Raw genomic sequence first — 13,835 nt, forward strand, 5'->3', positions numbered from 1 at the left:
CTGTAAAGTGTCTCGAGATAATGCTTGTTATGAATTGATACTATAAATAAAATTGAACGTGCACCAGAAGTTCTTTATCTTCTACATCTAAAAAATGCTTAAAACCAACAGGTGCCTAGTGAGTCATGACTAGGCGCCTGTTTGGTTTTGACAGTTTTTTTGCATCATCTATTGCAGATCTTTTGCAGGTGTTGATGTGGAAAGAAAAAAAGTTAAATTTTGGGAAGCAAAAATGTAGTCCCCCGCCCTCCTCAACTTTCCAGGATTTAATCTTAGGAAAATCTTTGAAGAAAGATTAGGCACTGCTAATACATAGTCACCAAAAATGCATGTTGAGACCTGAAACTCAAACAATTCTCCAAAATGAACTAGCCTAGCAAGATGTAAGGCAAAGCTTAAAATTGACGGTCAGCTTCAATTGCTCAATATGCAGATTTGGTCATTTCAGGTTTCTAATACAGAGATACCAATGAAAAGCAAACAGCTGCACTTATGCTGTTAAAATCAAAACAAAATGTAAACTTTGACATAATCATTTTAAATCAAGGTTGTCCCCCCCCCACCATTATCAACTGCATCTTACGGTCTTCATCAGCAAACAAGGTTTGTTGAATTGTCAAGTATGTAGACTTTGCATTAAGAGTTTGTCAAAACAACAATTTGCAAGGTCAAGAATCAACTTGCATGCTCAAACTTACACTGTGATAATGGCACACAATACAATAGGAAACCGAGGTCAGAGAATTGAGGGGACTTCTTGTGCTTTTCAAATGCCGTTATCCAAGTTCTTGCTCTCACTGGAGAGACTCTACTGGTGTGCTACAGTCCGACACAACATAAGCTCCCACTCTAACTGATGGGCTCACTAGAAGTTTGGGAAATTCCCATGGGGTCACAAGCCACAAAAAGTTTGAGAATGCGTGAGCTGGGCAGCGCAGTCTCCTCTAAACATCAGAAAGTAAAGATTATTTTTAAATCAATGCTTTTTGGTTATCATCATCCTTTAAAATCAGCCATTTCCACCCTTTCAATTTAAATTCAGTATGGTAAACTGTGATAGCAGTCCTTTTTATTTTCTAAGGTTATTCATTTCATAGTGGAAGCCTGGGACCTCAAATACAGTGATTATTTTACAGGATGAGGAACTTACCAAAGGTAACAAAATACTACAGTATATCTGTAAAGCAGTATACCGTATACATGTTACATTTTATAAGTGATGAGATACCTCTTGTGTGACCTCTGACAGTGCTTTAGTCATGTCAGTTGTTTTACTCCAAAATTTCAAAAGACAAGCAAGTGAATGATGATAATTGATTTTGAGAACTCTGGAAAGTACTGAATGTGCACTAAAAAAATAATAACCCTTTAGCTAAGTAAAATATCACTTCAAATACTTGTTTGACCTCTTCTGAGTTGTCAAATTAAATGTCCCCGATAATAAACGTGCAAGAGTGCAAAATGGACAGGTAAGTTCAGCCATTTCAAAAGAATTTCAGTGGATATAATTGTACAGATGTGTCTGATTAATGGGTAATATATTTGAATTATTATTAAACTAATTACAGAGCAATAAATTTGTGCTCTTACAAAAGACAAAGTGAATTTAATCTTTCTCGTTCTTGAAGGATAAATAGAGAGATGAAATATAATGAAGAAAGAAAGAAAGTGATCATAAAGAAATTAATTTGCATACTAATTAAACCGGTGTAATAATCTTACCAATATTCTTCAAAGGAGTGTACTCAATAGATGTCATTTCCTTTACTTACAACTTACTGAATTATTGCCCCACTGTCCTACAGGAGAACTGTGGGGAACTTTGCTTCTTTGACAGGGTAAGTTTTTCTCGCTGTTTTAAACTTTCTTGCTACTAAACTTCAGCATCATTCATTGTAATTCCCGGCACACCCTCAACACAGGGTTAAATGTCCTTTCAATCTGTTAATTGCAAGACTTTATAATTCAAAGGAAGGGATCCAAGACCTGCTATAAATCAAACAACCACTCACAGGGTTTTTAATGAATTCCTCCCAGTGACATTGCAGGTAGTATCGTCTAACCCAAAGACTCGACAGTATTCAGTAAGCACACTCGCCACTAAAAAATGCTTGTTAAAAAGTGATCCAACAAATCATCTGCAAGCTCAGGTGTCTGTTCTGCGGTACCATGGGAGTTTTAAAAAGAATGACATGGATGAAGCAGGTGCTAAGCTACATTCAGGGAACATATGGCCCTCCTTGACGGTTTCCTAAACACAACCTGTCACATCCAAAAGGCTCAGCAGCAGACGCAACATTCACCTGCAAGGATACAGAATCTCACCTGATTACAGGATGCAAAGGAGGAAATAACTATTTGACAATACAACGTCACAATCTTTTGTTTTGTTTATGTTGTACATGGTGTTTCTCCATCTTGTACTGCATGATGTTACAGTAACATAATATACACTTCATGGAATTCTGTTCTATCACTGATCATGCTAACAATAAATGCAATTAATGCAATTTACTATTTTGTTTCACAATGTGAGATGACACCAGGCATGCACCAAAGTATGCCAATCAAATTCTCACTACTGCCATTACTGCTACCAATTTCAAATATAAAAACTGCAGCAAATGCAGCACTATCCACATATTTTTATGGTTAAAGTAAACAGAAAGTCTACAGCTTAAGTGTTTTTAACAACAAGAACAACTTTTATGACCTATGTATATGTTGAATCACGATTATTTTATTACAACAGGACAATTGTTTGCATGACAATTCCTGCTTTATTAACAGGAACAGGAAATAAGTGTTTACTGTAGTGAGATTAGGAGGGTCTGATGTTGTGTGTGTGTGTGTGTGTGTGTGTGTGTGTGTGTGTGTGTGTGTGTGTGTGTGTGTGTGTGTGTGTGTGCCTGTGTGAGCCGTATGTCTGTCTCATACTGATACACCGTAAGTTGGCCGGTTCTTACACTCGCTTTTAATGCACAAAAACTTTCACTAGTTGAGATTAAATAAATCCTACTGTTAATTTTCTGGCCGTCTGTCCCTCATCTGCAGTCGCCAGGAGCAGCAGTGTGCCTCTCCATCACAGTGGGGTAAACCTCTCAGAAGCAATATGTAATTAAACTCAGAGAGCATATTCTTTAATCCTAAAGGCTATTATAGATTTATGGTCAGTGCATTGTCTGAGCTCCACAATGGCTTTTCCTCACTGCACTCTTGTTGATACAGTGAGCCCATATATGTTCTTAACTGGGTAGATAAAGGTTTTGTAACCCTTTTAAATCTGGCTTCGTAATGGGAGTGCTACAATGGCTTACTGTCCTTATGGGGTAATACAATGGCTTTTGTATTTGGCCCGGGATGGATAGAAAAGCTTAGAAAGGATAGAGGAATCTGTAATTATAATGCATCAACCGTCATCAATGACATATTTTTGAACCCATTTTCAGTCACATTAGAAACAAGCAAAGCTGTACATGTGAAATTGTAATTATGGTGTATTAATTTTTAGCTCCCAGAGATTAAAGTATTGAGTATGTTTAATTGTAAGTGTTCTACATTATAGAACAGTGGAGCCCTGATTAGGAGTGACCTATCCCCAAGACAGGATGCTTTGCAATATCATTACTTAACTTAATTGCTACTTTTATTTGCAATATTTTAACTCAAATCTCCATTCCTTAGCTCCAAGGGGACTTACTGATGTAATGTTTCCCTTGTGTCCTAAAAAGCATTGGTGGAACTTTATTCCTCAGCTTTTTTGCTCTGCCGTGTGTCCTCTCATCATTCAGTTCAAACTGACATGTTTTCATCCGGTTTAGCGGGGTTAAAACATCTTTTCTTGTTTTGGGGTTGAATGCACCCCGCTGCTCTCATTATTATTAGTTGAATCTGTTAATTCTTTACAAAAAAATTACAGAGACTTGACTTGGATTTCTTTTGTCATTTATCTGTCAGTAAAGTTGTGTTGATGTAAATGTACCGGAACCCAATGAACAAGCCACTTGTGAGTTCACATGACTTTTGTACCAGCTAGAGTTCTTTTAACAGTTTTTGTGAGCTGTAACATACCAAATTCAAGAATGCACATTGAACTTTTCCTCAGTGGATTGGACAAAAGAAACAATACCAGGTGTGATCACACCCTTTATGTGCCACCAACAAGTAGTGACCTTTTGTCTTTTCCAAGCAGCAGTTACATTAGATCCCTTTGTCCTTCTGTGTCACACACACACACACACAACTAAAAATCATCTGGTCCTAGTACCTCAATGATAATGTATTCTCTCTTATTTGACTTTTTAATAGGCTTTCACCTAATTATCATCACATGGTTCCTCAGATGTGTGCTGGAGAGGGAACTCAGGAGTTGGGGAACAAAAGGAGGTCAGATTTTGAGGTGTTGGCACATGGCCTGAGCCGCTCTGGTACCCCCCCCCGCCAGCTTTTTCCTGATGATACATTTTCCCCTTGAACATGATGTCAATATGTTGATGTTCCTTCCTTTATTAAGATACCATCCAACTGATAACAAGTCCTGCTGTGTGATACCAACATAAATAATTAGAACAGAGACCAAGGAACGGCAGGTGGCTTTTGGCACAAAGAAATAATCATACTTGATGTGGAAAATAAAGTAAAAGGACCCATCTGTTCACGGCAGGGGCAGGTGAAATAACACGTTAACATATTGTCAGTAACATTATGAAATACACAGTTAATAATTTAGTCATGGCACATGGCTCTGGACACTTGTTTGAAATAATCTAACAGAAGTGAGCCAACGCCGGATTCAAGACTTCAAATTAACCGCACATTTGCGCACTCATGACTTGTCCACCGGCCATTTTGTCACACGCTCTGCCAATTATTAACCCTAGGGGTTGATGATGAAAGAGGTAGCAAAGCCATGTAATGCTGAAATAATCATGTCTGATATAATATCATCCAAGAAGCAGCAGCAGAAGGAAACTGTTGAACCCCGAATTCTCTGTCTGTCCAATACTTCTATTCAACACCCAAGATCTTAATTGTCTCCAAGAGCAAAATGCATAACCAATTTACTCAAATTAGCAAAGATTTACTTTGAATTCTCCTAATGTCACCTTGTTCAAAAGCTACAAATAAAACCACAAGGAAATATCACAAGCTTTCACTAGATACTTGATGAAGCAGTTAACTGCACTTATGACTGATGTGAAGTTATACTGGATGGATGGATTATGAGACAACAGGCACATGCTAAGGGTCTTCCCTATACCTACCAGAGCACCTTCCCACCCCCTACCCTCACCATGTCAACAACAGTCGCCCAGTCGGTATTTTATAGGTTATAATATTGTTCTGTTGTTAGCTGAAAGCTGCATCTGAACTTTAGTATATTGTTCAGATAAAAAAAAAACTACTTCCATATCTGTACCCATTTATTATGGCACGGCCGCAGTGGGCATGGAGGTTAACCCAGCACTCACTGGGCAACAAAACAACAGAAAATACAACAAAAAAATAATAGTTTATACCATGTATTAGCAGGCACTTGATTGAGCGTCAGCGTCAGTTCTGGCAGGCCAAGTAGTCAAGACGCTGCTAACGCTATTGTGTCTCATTAGATGACCTGCTCCAGCTGAGCTGCATCAGCCGACGTGCATCAGCTGGTCATTTCCCCTCGCTGCTTAATGGCTAAACTCAAACAGGGCGCCATACTTAAAGCAGATTCTGTTTGTTCCTGACTGCTTGCTGCTTGCTTCTCTGCAACCCACCACCTCCCCAGCTCCACCTTGTCATGTATAACGTGGCATTTGCTTCTATGTCATCATTGCTCCTCTTCTCATATGGGAGAATAGTTCAACTCTCCCAGTCCTAAACTGTGTAAGCGTCCCCTAATGCTGCTGCTGTTCTCTGACTCTCTATTTCAAGGTGCACATGAAAGGTCAGAGGACTCCCTGAACAGAATCATACCATCAAAAATTAATCCGGAATTTTATCAACTTAAATTGAAATTTATTCAATACAATTTCTTGTAATGTTGTGTGTGTGTGTGTTCTTGACTTAATGGACCAAACAGAAATAATAAAGGATTGGTTGCAAAATGTAATAAAGATATCCTTACTTTTGACTAAGCCTTATGACTTTTAAACAAGGAATGTTAATAAGAGTTACTTCAAACAGATGCACAAGCCCTGGAACTCCCCTCATATAGTACTGTTTTGAGTAGTTTAACTATGCAATATTCAATAATACTTAGGAAGCTAAAAATGCCTTAGGGGGGGGGTTTAGAAAATAATCTATGTTGTGAATGAATTTATGCCATAGCAAATTACACAGTACACTGTATCTGTATGCACCCAGGCTCACAGGCCATTTTAGATACCATGGAAGGCTCAAATTACTAAAATGAAGAGGCCGTCTAGGATAGCCACTTGAGCCAATCAAAGTTCAAGAGGCCTCCTGTCAAGAGCTTCTTGACTGTTGTGAGGAAGCACATTAAGGACACTGCAGGTGCCTGTATTCATATAATTACCTTATATTCTGTTGTTCTGCTAATTAGATTTATTTACTTGCTTGTGTGAGATGATCAGTTTAATGTTTACTGGTGTGTGGAATCATCCTTGGTATATCAATGAGATGATTAAGGCCTCAGGGCTTCCCCACTCAGGGAGTTGAACAACAGCCTCCAAACACAGTGATGCCTCCACCATGAGACTAAAATTCAATGCACATTGTGTGCTTATCAGCTGGCTTCTTTTTCTCTGTGAGTCTGCATAAAGATGCAATCATTTCAATTTGAAACTACTGCAGCCTGCAGTCAAACCGCTGATTAACAAAGCTCTGCAGTATTTTGACTAAGAGGGTATAATCCTCTACTCAGGATTCATGTCTGTGTCTTTGCAGTATACATAGTATTTGATGACTTCATTTGAAGGGGGCGTCTGCCATATTGTATGGTCAAACCTCAGTTAACCGCATTTAACTTTGGTAGGGATAGACTGAAATTACACCGATGTGGACAGGAAAACACAACAACACAACTTATATTGACACGCTGGACACGTTAACAAGTAGGAGTTATGAAGACAAAATTAACCTCATTGATGGGTTAGACCCATATGAGCTGGACAACACTATGCTAGACTCTGGTCACTCTGGCCTCCCCTCGGTCACAAACTGTGATATAATGAAGTATTTAGTTAAGTGCTTAATCTTTAGAATAATTTAAAGCATATAAAACTCTTGAATCCTAAAACTATTTTGTCTTAGGTGAAATCCAGCACTCTTTGAATCCAGACACCTTAGGCCGAAGGTAAGGTAATTTATTCACAATCAGACGCAACACAGTTACTGTAGCTAACGCTAGTTACATTATCAACTGAGAAAACAGTAAAACAAAATGTGCAACGTTTACGTTACACAAGCCACATAATCATAATCAAAGCACGACACAGTAGCTAACGTTACTCTTCATGTTGAATTGTTAACTAGGTTTATTAGCTTTAATGAAGTCAGCTAGCAGTCTCTATCTAGCTACTAACATTGCAGAGATGACAAAGTTGGTTTATTTCAATGTTTCACTTAGCTCCAGATACTGGAGTTCGCTGAAAATCTGTCATTGGCAATTCATTATAACTAATGTATTGTTCATTATTGAACATTAAAGTGGTCATATTACGCTCATTTTCAGGTTAATAATTGTATTTAGAAGTTATATTAGAATAGGTTTACATGGTTTAATTTTCAAAAAACACAATATTTTTGTTGTACTGCACATTGCTGCAGCTCCTATTCTCACCCTGTGTGTTGAGCTCTCTGTCTCAAAACTGCAGCTAAGCAGAAAGGCTCCTTCTGACTACAACTATAAAGTTCTTCAGGGGGCTCATCCTTTGTTAGCAAAACTTCCATGAACCTCCAATAATTGTGTCTGTGAAAGCCTCTTAAGTCCAATTTGGGTGACTTTTTATGTTTTATAATCTTATAAACCAAACACAACAACACGCTCCTCTATGAGAAACATTTACAAACGCTGGGCACAAACATATCTTCTCTCTGATCACAATTCGGAATCAAAATTCTCATGACCTTAGCAAATCAGCAGCTCCACTTCTAGTGGGTCTTTAGATGGGTGTACAGCTGTAATCCACATATTTTGGTGCAGTGTGGGCAGAGAAAAGTAGTGGTGGTGAGTGGTAGAGGAGCCTTTTTCTCTTTTTCCTTGCGGGGCTGTCGTTTTGTCTCTGCAACACAGTCAAGTTCCATTTAATGGCGCAGAGCTCCTTCCTGCACAGTTGTCTTCCAGCAACGCCTGTCCAAAATGAGCTGCTCCAAGTTGCTTACTGGAATTTTGAACTTCTTTAGGCTGATCTTAATATTGTCCTTGAAGCATTTTCTTTGGACCACCGGAGGCTAGCTGACCTTTCTTCAATTGGGAGTATAGGATTTTTTTGGTTAGACAAGTGTTTCACATGGCCAGTCCATCGAAGTTGGTTCTGCATTATTGTGGTGGTGATACTGAACATGTTGGCTTCCTTCAAAACGCTGATGTTAGTACGTCTGTCCTCCCAATTCATCCTCAGAATCTTTTTTTAAATGTCTTTGATAATGTTGCTCCAGGGCTCTCAGGTGCCTATTGTAAGTCCATTGTGTCCATTACTCACACCCATACAGCAGGGTGGGAAGGACCACAGTTTTGTAGACCAGGAGGTTTGTATAGGGCCTTTAGGTCTCTGTCTTCAAATACTCTTTTCCTGAGTCTGGCGTATGCCCCACTGGCACAGCTTAGGCAATGGTTGATTCCGGAGTCAATGTCAGCTTTTGAGGATAGGAGGCTGCCAAAGTCACGGAAGTGGTCAACATTTTTCAAGGATGTTGTTGTTCACTTTTATGGTGGGCTGAGATGGCGGCTGATTAGGTGGAGGTTGAACTTGATGTTTAAGTCTAGACCCAGGGCCCTATATGCCTTGGCAAAGGCATTCAGGGTGCCCTAAAGGTCTTCTGTGGAGTGTGCTACGATGGCCTTGTCGTCCGCATATTGAAGCTCCATGATGGTGTTTTTGATTTTGCTCTTGGCTTTAAACCAGTTAAAGTTGAAGAACCAGCCATCAATTTGGTATAAGATTGGAATTCCCTGTGGCAGCTCTTTACCAATGAGGTGGAGTATGGTAGCAATAAAGATAGTAACAGGGTGGGTGCTATGATACACCCGTTTGACCCCTATTGCTACTATTAAAGGCCCAGACTCGAGCCGCTGTTGCTGAGCACTGTGGCTGACATGCCATCATGTAATAACATGCCATCATGTTACTGCATGATGGCATGTCCAAATGGATTAGGCTTATTTCATTCATTGGAAAGTGCTCAAAGTGCTCATTTTCAGGTTCATAATTGTATTTAGAGGTTGTACCAGAATAGGTTTATATTGTTTTATTTTCAGAAAACACCATTATTTGTAGTACTGCACATTGCTACAGCTCCTCTTCTCACCCTGTGTGTTGAGCTCTCTGTTTCTGCTACAGAGTGAGGCATCTCACTTCTGTACCATATTTGTTGGAAGTCGCACATGCTCAGTAACTACTGCTAGCTAGTCAGTTGCAGAGCATGAGGGCGTGCCACGCTAGCAGCTAGGGAAACATTATAACGTGCATTACAAATGACACAATCGTCACAAAAGTAAATGCTGGACTACAATAGTACTGTTTGGAGCGGTTTGTTTTCTCTGGAAGATGGTAAGTCCCTTTGCGGTGGACTTTGGGCTTTTTCCACTTTGTAAACCTATACCATGCACAAAAAAGATATATAACACAACAAATGAAAGGAGAAAAGCCAAAAAGCATAATGAGAAATTTAACTAAAAAACATTTCAAACTAATTTTAAATAACACAACCCTGTCTGTATATCAAGTGGCTATTGTGGGGTCTCAACCCCAAGCCTGCACTACTACTACACCACTTTCCCATTTCCCATTGTTGACAAGCAGCAATTTAATCACTTCAGGCTCCGGCATCTTGATTACGTCTTTTGTCTGTGTGAAAAGTCAACTGGGGTGTTGACTCAATCTTTGGCAACACAGCCAGGCTGATGAATCTCTTTTAAAACTCATACATGCATGAGCATAATGCTAGAAGAGAGTTCCTCACTTCCATGAAAGTTTAGAAGACACCGGTTTAACAGGTATGAAAAATACTGTATAACTAGATTATTTTAGAGATAAACCACTGATGAACCTCTACCACCATATACATTTGTGTCTAGCATCTCTCTGGTAATAAATTAAATGAATTGTTAATGGCTGAAAGAAGCAAAAGCTTTTTTAACCTCTCAGCAAACAAACATAAGTAGCTCAACAAGCTTGCGGTGAAAAGTGCTATAGGACTAACAATATATGTATAAGAGCTACATCTTTAACATGCAAGTTGCTTTTCTCATCTAAGTCAGCTTAATTCATTATTTTAATTTCCCTTACTAACATATTCAACTCAGGGCTATTTCCAATCTTGTTTCACTTATAAGGTTGACATGTTCGGACAAGATGCTAAGGTGCAACAGCAGCAAAAGGAGAGATAAAAACACACGCATATCTTCCCTAAAATAGCTGCTCCTGTATCCCTCGGAGGGAAACATTATTCCTAATAAAACTCTTTAATAAATACTTGAGGTCCTTGGAGAGTTCCTTGAACCTGAAAGGAAACACTGTCTATACCCAGGAGCAAAGAAGGCCATTACAGCTTGTACTGGAAGATTTAATAGGTGTCATAATTTATCATGTAAACCGAAAAGTGTTTCTTAATTAAGTGCGAGCGTTAATGAATTTTTTAATTTGATCCCTGTAAGTACTTTGCCATGCTAATTGCAATATTCCACACATTAGTTATCGGCTATTGCCCTTGGCTATTTGCTGCCGTGAGGAGGGGAGCCCCTTTTCCCCTCAGCCTAAGTTCATTACCAGAGTCTAAGCCTCCAGCCCAAACTGCAGTGGCAGTATTGAGAATCTGTATACATGTACTTGGGTGTTACATACTTTTCAACTAACATTAGTCAATCTTATCTGATTCTTTTCATACTGACTAAACTGACAGTGAATTGAGTTTACTGATGTGTTTTGGATCAATAAAGTATGATCAGTTGTACTCTTTTCAGTAGTTTGAGCATCTGTGAGCTTATAACAGCACATTCCTGTACCTAAGACTGAAATTGTCCATCAGAGTAATCACTGAGTGAGCTATTTAAAATGACTAATGTGATCTGGGCTAAGTCTTGATGAGTGCCTTTGTATCCAAAGTCCCGCTATCACTGGTGGCAGGCTCATATTGTTAACTGCAATTAATCTGTTTGAAAAACATAATAATGGAGTTGCCAACTGCTGCCTGCGCTAGTATTTTATTAATCAACTGCAATTAGGCAGTGCCGCTATGTCCTTAGGATGACTTTTCATTCACTTGCAAGTGAAAACGGTGCGCCAACAGTGCACTCAGTGAGAAATACAGTTCGTTTCTACAGAGATCACAGATGGGCTCAGACAGACATAAAGTAGCAACAATGTGGGGAAATTATCGTCAGCCACAAACCAAATGCTAGTGCATTTTGGCTGTGGCTGTAAAGTTTGTCTACTCTATCAGTGATTTCAGCAAATAACAGACACCATTTTGAGGCTGACTTACGCTCTGAAACTCCAGCTGGCTGCGGTTGTTAGAGGAGACAGCTTCATATCCCACACTGCGCTTTAGCAATTCACAAAAGCTTATAAACATGCTCCCCTGCCATGTCTGGTAGTCAAGTGATCACAGTTTTAGGGAAGTTTATGAATATGATTTTTTTTCAGCATGCTGGTGGGCCTATAGCCTGGCATAATCAAACTAATACACATTGAATCTCTTAGATAACTTTTGATTTCCAAAGGGTGTTATCAACGGTGAAGTGAAAATGCCTCTGCATGCGAGTGAATAGAGCTACAACCAATTACAGCGGGAAAATGGGGACCTACAACCAATTATAGCAACAAAACTTGCCCAAGTCTTTGGTCAAAGTAATCTTCCCATTTTTAGCTAACATATGTTCCAAATAAATTTGGTTTTCAGTTGCTTAAACTGTTAACTATGAATAAATCAATGTAAAACTTATTCAAACTAAACATGAATGTAGTTGTTGATAATGCACACAGAGTCAGACCTGCAGTGAGTTTCTCCTCTCTTCACCCCTTGCAGTACAGTCACGGTTAAGATGGATTTGCTAAGCCCTTTAATTCAGCCAAAGCCAAAAGGAACACAAGGCCATTAACACAAATTTCATCCTCAAACTCCACCCTCTTTGTGTCATGACATTCAAGCATAATGGAAAACTCGGCAAAGGCAAATGCTTCCCCATAAATGTTTCATGAAGTAATTCCACCCATATGAGGAAACTCAGAAAAAAGATCTGTTGACATTATCCCGCCGATGTTGTCGGAGCATCTGCTGAGGAAATGTATTTAATATTCACAGGCCGTCTTACACTCTGACATTAGCTGAGAAAGATAATCCCTCAAAGATTAAATTAAATGTAGGCTGGAGTGTTTAGTGCTGCTATTGTTTTCATTAGTGCAAAAAGGAATTGTACTATCTGCGTATGATATTAAATCGTGCTGCTGGGCGAGCACTTGACATCCATTCTCCCCCACCCCTCTTATAAAACATAATGTCATTCATGGTCTATAATCTCCAAGCAGCAGGTTAGCATTATAGTTTTTAACTACACTTAGCGGTTACTAAATATGCATTTGTGGTATTAAAATAAATGTCCTGTTGAGATAAAAGCAGAAGGTGCACTACACTCCCTTGCTGCTTCCAGGATGATAATGCAACATTTTACTATTTATTCAAGTAATCAGATGTTCTCTGTTGCAAAGGCTTTTTGGGGAAATGTCAACAGGTTGCGGGAAAGCAACATCTGCGAATGTTGATTAATTATGGTTTGACAGATGTTACTAAATGTCTGTGGAGTCTGGGATTTGAGAAAACAGTAGAAAGCCTCCTCCAATCCTGTTATCCACACACTGAACAAGTTGGGTTATACATGGACATCAAGCACACTTGGAAGCATTGCAACTTCTCTTAGATGTCTGTGCAGAGTTTATTTATGGTATATAATCATTAAATATGCAGGTTTAAAGCTTTAGTGCATAACTTCTTTTAATTAATGAACAACTGTTTCATTCAAGCCATTGCCACATAAGTTGATACAAAGCTAATTAAGACTATCAGCTCCACAAAACTCTCTCTGTGTTTCTCAGTATGATTATGTTCAGAAGATTGTGTTGTCCGATGACTTTTGCACGCAGAAAACTGAGCAAAGATATTTACCTCTCCAGAGGAGTCCATCATGTTTTTTAAATCCTCTGTGTCCTCCTTGGCTACTAGCAAGTGTGTGGAGGAGGCTTGGGGCTCACGGATCACAGAAGGCTTGTATCATGTGGATGCGCCAACAGTTTTACTGTATAACTTAGAATTCCTCATGGGGGAGACAGAAACCACAAACTATAGTTTTAAATTAAACACCATTGGTCCCCATGAACAAATGAGTCATTACAGCAGCAAGTTGCCAGAAGAAGGACAAACCAGTAATAGTTAAGAAACCAAATTGGGGTTATATAAATATATTCCAATACTTAATGTATCTAAAATAAATAAAAAGCTGTACAATTATAAAAGGGTAGTCCTGGTATACAATGTACAAACTAATATTAGGTTTAAAAAATAAAAAAAGAAGAAAAAAAAACTTTTAGAGCATGTAGGTGATTGACTAATGACATTTAATAATGTTTTCTATTTACTTAATTAATTTCTTTTGTTTCTGTTTTTTTTGGGAGGGG

The 13,835-nt window shown here is 38.8% G+C and overlaps 1 long non-coding RNA gene across 3 annotated transcripts in view; it reads right to left on the minus strand.

Annotated features, from left to right (window-relative positions):
• Positions 1-13,835, minus strand: part of LOC116688840 (uncharacterized) — a 78,599-nt gene that overhangs the window by 61,230 nt on the left and 3,534 nt on the right. The window lies entirely within an intron of this gene.

Source organism: Etheostoma spectabile, chromosome 5, assembly GCF_008692095.1.
Source record: "Etheostoma spectabile isolate EspeVRDwgs_2016 chromosome 5, UIUC_Espe_1.0, whole genome shotgun sequence".
NCBI lineage: Eukaryota > Metazoa > Chordata > Actinopteri > Perciformes > Percidae > Etheostoma > Etheostoma spectabile.